The 9,608-nt window shown below is 37.3% G+C and overlaps 1 non-coding gene across 1 annotated transcript; it reads right to left on the bottom strand.

Moving 5' to 3' along the window:
- Nucleotides 1-7,273: 7,273 nt before the first annotated feature.
- On the bottom strand, nucleotides 7,274-7,377 carry LOC126077616 (U6 spliceosomal RNA). The gene has a single exon (XR_007517791.1). It is a non-coding gene; the product is annotated as a U6 spliceosomal RNA (small nuclear RNA).
- Nucleotides 7,378-9,608: the final 2,231 nt, after the last annotated feature.

Below are 9,608 nucleotides of genomic sequence, written 5' to 3'. Positions count from 1 at the left end.
CTGTTCTCTTTATCAGGAAACCAACAGCTTCTCAGAAAGCCCCCAGCAGCCTTCTATTTTTCTTTGACCAGAATTATGGCATTTGGCTCTCCCTGGCTTTAAGGGAATCAGGGAAAGTAAGTGTTTAGCTTTTCCAGTCTTTATTTGGGAGACAGCAGTGGAAATGAGAGTAGGGATTATTGACTAGATTAGCCATCAAGAATATCTGCAACAGTTTTTCTCCATTAACATTACAACCAGTCCAGTAAATGCCACCATCATCTCATTCTAGCCAGCAGTTAGTCTCCATTCTTGACCCACTGCAGTTTATTTTTCAGGAAACCAAAGTCGACTTTGTAAAACATGTATCTGATTTGTCATTCTTGTACTAAACCCACCCACTAACTCCTATCACATTTAGAATAAAACCTATATTTTTTATTCTGGGTTACAAAGCCCTGTTTATTCTCTGACTTCATTTCTTATTGCTCCCTACCTTGCTCACTCTGCTTCACTGCTCTACTCTTCTATCTGTTTCTAGAATAAACCAAGGTGATTCTAATCTTGTTCCTCTGCCCAGAACGCTTTTCCCTCTGATCTTCTCTTGTTTGTATCCTTTTGTCATTTAGATGGTAGATTAAATGTGTCCTCCTCAGAAAGGCCTTCCCTGAACCTCAATATTAAGTAACCGTCTTTTCACAATTACATCACTCTCTTTTAGTCCTTTCCATAGCATTTATCTCTGACAGTTTTTAAATTTATTTATTTATTGTTTTTCTATTAAATATTCCCACCTGTTAAAAAACATACACCATAAGAACAAGAATCTGGACTCTCCTTACAATGCTGTATCCTCAAATCTTAGAACAGTTCCCCCAAATAGTAGGCGTTCAATACACATCTGTTAAATGAATAATGAATTTGCCAATGTGTTAAAAGATTAAACATCTCTGTATTAGCCTCTAAGAACATGAACTAAGTATTAATATGTATTTCTATTTTCCAGATAAGAAAACTGAAGCATTAGTAGAGACATTTAAAATTACACTGTATGGTTCTCCAAGATTTACAATTAGACCTTCTAGACTCCAACCCTTGTTCTCTTTTCCTGTTGAATTGCCTTGATGCCTATGTGAAAAGCAATGGGTTCAGTCCCATGTTTGGGTCTATTTCTGGACTCTATTCTGTCCGATTCATATTTTTTCTATCTTTATGCCAACATCATATTGTTTGATTATGGTTGCTTTTTTGTAAGTTTTGAAATCAGGTAGTGTAAATCCTCCAACTTGGTTCTTTTTCAAGATTGTTTTAATTATCTGGATTCTTTGCTTTTACATGTAAATTATGGCTTACAAATTTCTAAAACAACAACAAAAAAGTCTATTCTCTTTCTATGTTTTATGCTGCCATTCAATATAATTCACATATTCATTACAGACACGGGAAAGTGAGTAGCTTAGAGAGGAGAAAATAGATTCCATTCTACGGTGGTACTTTAGTAACTCACTTATCTACAGCTGGTCTGAAAAGCAACTCATAATGTCTTAAGAAACTAGAAGTGATAAAAAGCAGTAATGAAGTTGCCTTAGTCGTCTAGTGCTGCTATAACAAAAATACCACAAGTGGATGGCTTTAACAAAGGGAAGTTTATTCTCTCACAGTTGAGTAGGGTACAAGTCCAAATGCAGGGTGTCTGCTCCAGGGGAAGGCTTTCTCTCCCTGTTGGCTCTGGAGAAAGGTTCTTGAAATCAGTCTTCCCTTGGTCTGGGAGCATCTCACAGCAGGAACCTCAGCTCCAAAGGAAGTGCTCTGCTCCCTGAGCTGCTTTCTTGGTGATATGAAGTCACCAACTCTCTCCTTGCTTCCCTTTCCTTAGAGATAAAAGATGATGCAGGCCACAGCCCAGAGAAACTCTCTTTACATTTTATCAGCGATATGACCTGGTAAGGGTGTTATAATTGCAACCTAATGCTTTTAACATAAAACTACAATCACAAAATGGAGGACCACCACAGAATACTGGGAATCATGGCCTAATCAAGTTGATGCACACATTTTTGGGGGGACATAAATCAATCCATGACAGCAGTCATATCCCCAAATTTTCAACTTCTAATTTATAAGAGTAAAGAAGTTGTTTAATGGGAGTATTTTGGGAGTCCAAAAAAGAAGCATGGAGCTATGGAAAAAATTTCTTATTACAAATATTACATAGATAATGAGGTTGTAAATGTGTAAAAACAGCTTGAGGGCAGTGTCTGACCTCTTACTCCACAAAGGAAAAGGAGAATTAAGATCAACACCCCAAGGCTGATTCCCATAAGGCAGAGGTCAGACCTGCCTCCTCTCTCCACCATCTCTACTAAACCTGACACCAACCATCCCTCCCACAGCACTCTCTGCTGGGTTTGGTAATTCATTGCAATGGCCACACAGAACTCACAGACCATATTCACAATTATGGCATTTATTAGGGAAGTTACAGCTACAACTCAGGCTCAAGAACTCTCAGGATACAATTCTTCCATCAGGATAGCCTCCCCCTGACCCTCAGCCTCTGCCCAAAAGCACACAACTTTCTCTCTCCATGGACCAGGAAGCCCATCACACTATTTCCAGCTGCTGCATCTCTCCTGCTGGATCTCTCTTGCTGGGCTCTCCTTCCTTGGGGGCAGTGAGCTCCTCTCCTTGCTCTGGAATTGGCTCTCTTTTAAGGCAAGACTGACCAACCCCCTTGGTAGGCCACAATTACCCTATCATATAATCACCTGGGTGGGAGTTACAAGACCATGGCTATGAAGGCCACACACAAAAGTAATTAATCCACCACAAAATGGAAATAATGAGGCTAGGGATATCTCTACAACAGTAGGGGTATCTCTACAACAGACCATGGCAGAGTTTATGAAGCCATAGCAATATTGGAAATTGCCAATAAAAATAAAAAGAAGTTGATCCTCCTTCAAGTGTAAAAAATAACAAGCAATCCCAGGATAGAGGTAAACTGCAGCTGAAAGTCATTGAGATGAAATAAAAAAAATATATAAATTTGTGCTGTCTTATTTTAATTTATAAATCTTCCATAAAAAATTATGTAGACATAAGTTATTGATGGTATATCAATACTTACACAATTATGTTTCTTTTAGAAATTGCTATTTTTGTAGAAAAAGAATATCTTCTATTGTTGTGAAAAGAGTTATTACTCCCATCAACCTAATGTCAATTTGTTATTGTAAGCTATGAAGAAGAAACTGATACTGTCTTAGTGTATTTGAGATTCAGTTTTATTTCAGGGATCACAACTGCTCAATGGAACAAAAAGTGATATAGTTGTAACATCTCTAAATTAACATCGCATCTCTCTTAGTCATCTAGTGCTGCCATAACAGAAATATCACAAGTGGATGGCTTTAACAAAGAGAAATTTATTTACTCACTGTCTAGTAGGTTACAAGTCCAAATTCAGGGCATCAGCTCCAGGGGAAAGCTTTCCCTCTCTGTTAGCCTTCTCATCAATGTTCCCCCAGATGAAGAGCTTCTTTACACAGGGACCCCGAGTCTAAAGGATGTGCTCTTCTCCTGGTGCTCCTTTCTTGGTAGTAGGAGGTCCCCAACTCTGTGCTTGCTTCCCTTTCCTTTTATCTTATGAGATATAAAAGGTGGTGCAGGCCACGCCCCAGGGAAACTCCCTTTATCTTGGATCAGGGAGGTGACTTGAGTGAGGGTGGTGTTACAATCCCACCCTAATCCTCTCAACATGAAATTACAATCACAAAATGGAGGACAGCCACACAATACTGGGAATCATTGCCTATCCAAATTGATACATACATTTTGGGGGGACATAATTCAATCCATGACAATATCAAAGAATTTCATTGAATGCATTATTTACTGCTATTCATCATATACTCTGCCAAAAAATTGGCCACATTAGAGAATAATCAAGGACTTGAGTGAAGTGGTAGTTAGCATAGGAATGTGGCTAAAGTAGCAGGTGATATAGTATAGTGAATATATGCAGCATTATTGATCTATCTTCCTTGTAAAATTACTTATAATTTTGAGATATTTGAAAAAATTAGAGAAATAAACCCCAACATCCCATTATAAAAACCTGAGTGTTAAAATTTGAACATATTTCAGAAAAAGGTTTCTGAAACATCTCAATGGATGTGGCAATTTTCTGGAGAGTTTAGATGATAGCATGCAGAGTATGGCCTTGACCCTGAGCTTTTCCATCTTCTACAGTGTGCATGAAGAACAGCCATACCAATTCCATTGGTCATTGTGTTATGGTTGATATATTTCCTTTTTAAATTTAACAGAATTTATTTAAATAGTTAACATGTTTACATATTTCTCTGATGGCCTGATGTGCTTGCTTGATTTACAAATACCCAGGGATTTGTATATTAGAAGCTGCCAGGACAGACAGCGCCTATGAGGCTCCTTTTGGTCTGGTTCTGCTGTGCTTCTCAGGTGGGACTGGTGACTGCTCCTTCTGGAATTTGACAGCTGTATGTTCACTATGTGAAAGTGTTTCTTATGCTTTCAGGGATGGGCTTAATCTGAGAGTAACAAAAGCCTTATTTTTTTCCCCCTGAGGCATTCAACACTTCAACATGTGGGGACAGGAACTGTTTTTTTTTTTTTTTAAGAAGTGAGAGAAATTGCAAGTATATCTAAACAATTTTTGGGGTAATACAATCTGCGAAAACAGTTTTATTATTCAACACTTCTGAAATGTGAAAATGAAATAAACAAAACCAAACCAAAAGCACCATGGGACTGAATTGTCTGTAAAATAGATGGGAGAATTAACTGGAAGCCTGCATATTTTTTTGGTGTTGTTTCAGGTATTAACAGGCAGCAAATAGGGAAGAGAGTGTAAGAAAAGGACTTTATGCCTTTATGTCACACACACACACAAAAACCTACAAATAATGTGAGTACACAATATTTAGAATTTATCAAAGTTTTTGAAGATCGATGGGGAAAAAAAGCCATTGGACAGATATTTGGCTTCATTTACTTTTTTCTTGCTTCATAACTTAAAACAAAATAATCTGTATTGAGACACATTGTCGTTGTACAACAGAACAAAGCACTGCTCACACCTGCACCATCTTCACAGTTGCTGCAATACTTAAGCCCATTGTTGCAGCCACTGTGTCAATCCATCTCTTTGAGGGTCTTCCTCTCCCTCGCTGACCCTCTGCTTCACCAATAATGATATCCTTCTCCAGGGACTGATCCCTCCTGATAACAAGTTCAAAGTACGTGAGATGTAGACTCAGCATCTTGCTTCTAAGAATTATTGAGGCGTAATTCACGTACAATATTAAGTGGACACTATGATGACTTATTTTGCAATTTCCCCCTGGTCTCATTCCCTGGTAACCATCAATGTTCTTCTTGCTTTTTTTTTGGATAGATTTACCTATTCCAGATATTTCGTTTAACTGGGATTGTACAATATTTATCCTTTTATATCTAGTTTACTTAACTTAGCATAGTGTTTCCAAGGTTCATCAATGCTATGGCATGTTTCGGAAATTTATTTCTCTTTTCGTCTGAATATAATTCCATTGTGTTGAATAATATTCCATTGTATGGAACATTATGCAGAATATACTACATATTGTTAATCTAGTCTCATGCTGATGGATTGCGGGTTGTTCCCACATTTTGGCTATTGTGAATAATGCTGCAACAAACATCAGTGTACACGTGTTTGTTTGAGCAGCTGCTTTTGATTCTTTTGAATATATACCAAGGAGTAGGATTGCTGAGTCATGTGATGAGATGAACTGACACAGTGGCTGCAACAATGGGCTCAAACATTGTGAGGATGGTACGGGACTGGGCAGTGTTTCATTCTGTTGTACTTGGGGTTTCTATGAGTCAGCACTGACTCGACTGAACCTAACAACAACAAACAATATTTCTGTGTTTTTTGAAGAACTGCCAAAATATTTTCCACAGTGGCTGCACAATTTTACATTCCCATCAGTAATGTACACATGTTCTGGTCACATGTTCGGATTTCTCCACATCCTCATCAATACTTGTTTTCTGTGTGTGTGTGTGTGTGTGTGTATGTTTTAATCATAACCATCCTAGTGGGTGTGAAGTGGTATTTAATTGTGGTTTTGATCTGCATTTCCCTGACAACTAATGGTATTGAATATCTTTTCACTTGTTTCTTGGCCATTTGTATATTTCCTTTGGAGAAATGTCTTTTGTTCATATTTTAAATTGGGTTGTAAGTCTTTTTGTTGTTGACTTTTAAGAATTATTTTTAAATTCTGGATATTAAACCCTTGATAATATATGCCTCCCAAATATTTTTCTCTTCACTTTCTTGATAATGTCCCTTGATGCACAAAAGTTTTTAATTTCCATAAAGACCAGTTTATTTTTTCTCATGTTGCTCATGCTTTTGGTGTCATAGCTAAAAATCCATTGCCTAAAACAAGGTCTTGAATCTTTTCCTTTATGTTTTCTTCCAGGGATTTTATTGTTTTATCACTCATATTTAGGGCATTTTTAGTTAGTTTTTGTATTGGTGTGAGCTATGGGTCTAGCTTCATTCATATCCATGTGGAAATCCAATTGTTCGAGCACCTTTTGTTGAAGAGACTATTCTTTTTCCATTGAATAGATTTGGTACTATTATAAAAAATCAATTGGCCATAGACATATGGATTTCTTTCAGGGTTCTCAATTCTTTTCCTTTGGTTTATTGATCTATCAGTAGACCAGTAACACACTGCTTTTATTACTGTAGCTTTGAAGCATGTTTTTAAATCAGGAAGCGTGAATACTGCTAATTTTTTTCAAGATTGTTTTGGGGATCCTTGCAATTCCATATGAATTTAAGGATTACCTTTTTCAATTCATGTGTAAAAGGCTGTTAGAATTTTAATAAGAATTGTGTTGTATCTGTAGATGACTTTGGGTATAATTGACATTTTTTTTTTTTTACAGAGGCAAAGAATGGCTTTTGCTCATTATAGACAAAGGTGGAGATTGTTTTAGTGTTTAGTGAAAACATTTATTATTTGTAAAACTGAGTTACTGAAGAACTGTATGGGCGTCCCACTATCGATACTCAACACCTTTTTTTTTTATAATTTTTATTGTGCTTTAAGTGGAAGTTTACAAATCAAGTCAGTCTCTCACAAAAAAAACCATATACACCTTGCTACACACTCCCAATTACTCTCCCTCTAATGAGACAGCCCGCTCTCTTCCTCCACTCTCTCTTTTTGTGTCTATTTCGCCAAAAAATATGGAATGTTTCACAAATTTGCCTGTCCTCCTTGCACAGGGGCCATGCTAATCTCTGTTTCATTCCAATTTTAGTACATATGCTGCCGAAACGAGCACATAATTGACATCTTAACAATATTATATCTACCAATCCATGAACATGGAATTTTTTTTTTTCCGTTTGTTTAGATCTCCTTTGCTTTTTCAGCAGTGTTTATCATTTTCAGTACAGATGTTGTTTACCTCCTTGGTTAAATTTATTCTGCATCTGCTCCCAGCTCTATTTTCTCGGTTATATGAGGTCCCCAACTCCCTGCTTACTTCCCTTTCCGTTTATTTCTTGTAAGGCAAGAGGTGATACAGGCCACATGCCAGTGAAATTCCATTTCACCTTGGATCAGGGATGTGACCGGAGTAAGGGTGCTACATCCCACCCTAATCCTCTTTAACATAATCTAATCTTGCCTCATTAACCACAGGCAGAGATTAGGATTTAAGACCCAGAGGAAAATTATATCAATCACAAAATGGAAGACAACCACACAATACTGAAAATCATTGCCTAACCAAGCTGATACATATTTTTTGGGGGGACAAAATTCAATTCATGACATTATCTCAACCTCTTTCCTTTTTATAGGTGTGTTAAGATTTTCTTTTGCCCCCATGTGTCAGTCAGTTTGTCATGCTGTGGGGGCTTGTGTGTTGCTGTGATGCTGGAAGCTATCCTACTGGTATTCAGATACCAGCAGAGTCACCCTCATGGTGGAAAAGACCAAAATGAATGTCAGAAGAGACTCTGAAACTTTCTTTTGAATGTTGAGCAGTGAAAGCAAAACAAGAAATGATGAAGTAAAAGAATTGAACAGTAGATTTCAAAGGGTGGCTCAAAAAGACAAAGTAAAGTGTTATAATGACATGTGTAAAGAGCTGGAGATAGAAAATCTTTTGATTGAGAAAACCAAAAGGGAAGAACATGCTGGACATTTCTCAAGCTGAAAGAACTGGGGGAAAAATTTAAGCCTTGAGTTGCAATAGTGAAGGATTCTATGAGGAAAATATTAAAGGATGCAGGAAGGATCAAAAGAAGATGGAAGGAACACCCAGAGTCATTATACCAAAAAAAGTTGGTTGACATTCAACCATTTCAGGATGTATCATATGATCAGGACCTGATGATTCTGAAGGAAGAAGTCCAAGCTGCACTGAAGGCATTGGCAAAAACAAGGCTCTGGGAATTGACGGAGTATCAATTGAGATGTTTCAACAAACCAATGCAGCGCTGGAAGTGCTCACTTGTCTATGCCAAAAAATTTGGAAGACAGCTTCCTGGCCAACTGACTGGAAGAGATTCATGTTTATGCCTATTTCCAAAAATGGTGATCCAACCAAATGTGGAAACTATCAAACAATATCATTAATATCACACACAAGCAAAATTTTGCTGAAGATCATTCAAAAACGGCTGCAGCAGTATGTCGACAGGGAAGGCCAGAAATTCAGGCTGCATTCAGAAGAGGACATGGAACCAGGGATATCATTGCTGATGTCAGATGGATCCTGGCTGAAAGCAGAGAATATCAGAAAGACATTTACCTGTGTTTTATTAACTATGCTAAGGTATTCGACTGTGTGAATCATAACAAATTATGGATAACATTGCAGAGAATGGGAATCCCGGAATACTTGATTGTGCTCATGAAGAATCTGTACACGGATCAAGCTGCAGTTGTTCAAACAGAACAAGTGGATACTGCATGGTTTAAAGTTTGGAAAGGTGTGCGTCAGGGTTGTACCCTTTCACCATACCTATTCAATCTGTATGCTGAACAAATAATCTGAGAAGCTGGACTATATGAAGAAGAATGGGGCATCAGGATTGGAGCGAGACTCATTAACAACCTGCTTTATGCAGATGATACGACCTTGCTTGTGAAAGTGAAGAGGACTTGAAGCACTTACTGATGAAGATGAAAGACCACAGTCTTCAATATGGATTACACCTCTGTTTAATGTATCTCACAGTTCTTTTATGCTCTGTTCATTTTTCTTTAATATTTTTTCTTTTTTTCTTCAGAGTGAATTATTTTAATTTTTTCTCTTCTTAACCAGGTCAAATCTACTGTTAAACTCCTCTAATGAAATTGTAATTTCAGTCATTGTACTTCTAAGCTCCAGAATTTGTGTTTGTTTTCTTTTTTAATTTCTCTTTGTAAATATTCTCATTTTGTTCATACATCATTTTGTTTAATTCCTTTAGTTACTTGTCCATATTTTTCTTTAGTTCCTAGAGCATATTTAAAGAATAGTTCTAAAGCTGCAATAGGCCCAATATCTGGTGTTCCTCA

This window comes from Elephas maximus, chromosome 5 (assembly GCF_024166365.1).
Source record: "Elephas maximus indicus isolate mEleMax1 chromosome 5, mEleMax1 primary haplotype, whole genome shotgun sequence".
NCBI classification, from domain to species: Eukaryota; Metazoa; Chordata; class Mammalia; order Proboscidea; family Elephantidae; genus Elephas; species Elephas maximus.
The sequence above is the reverse complement of the archived record's forward strand: the minus strand, read 5'-3'. Positions and strand labels throughout refer to the sequence as shown.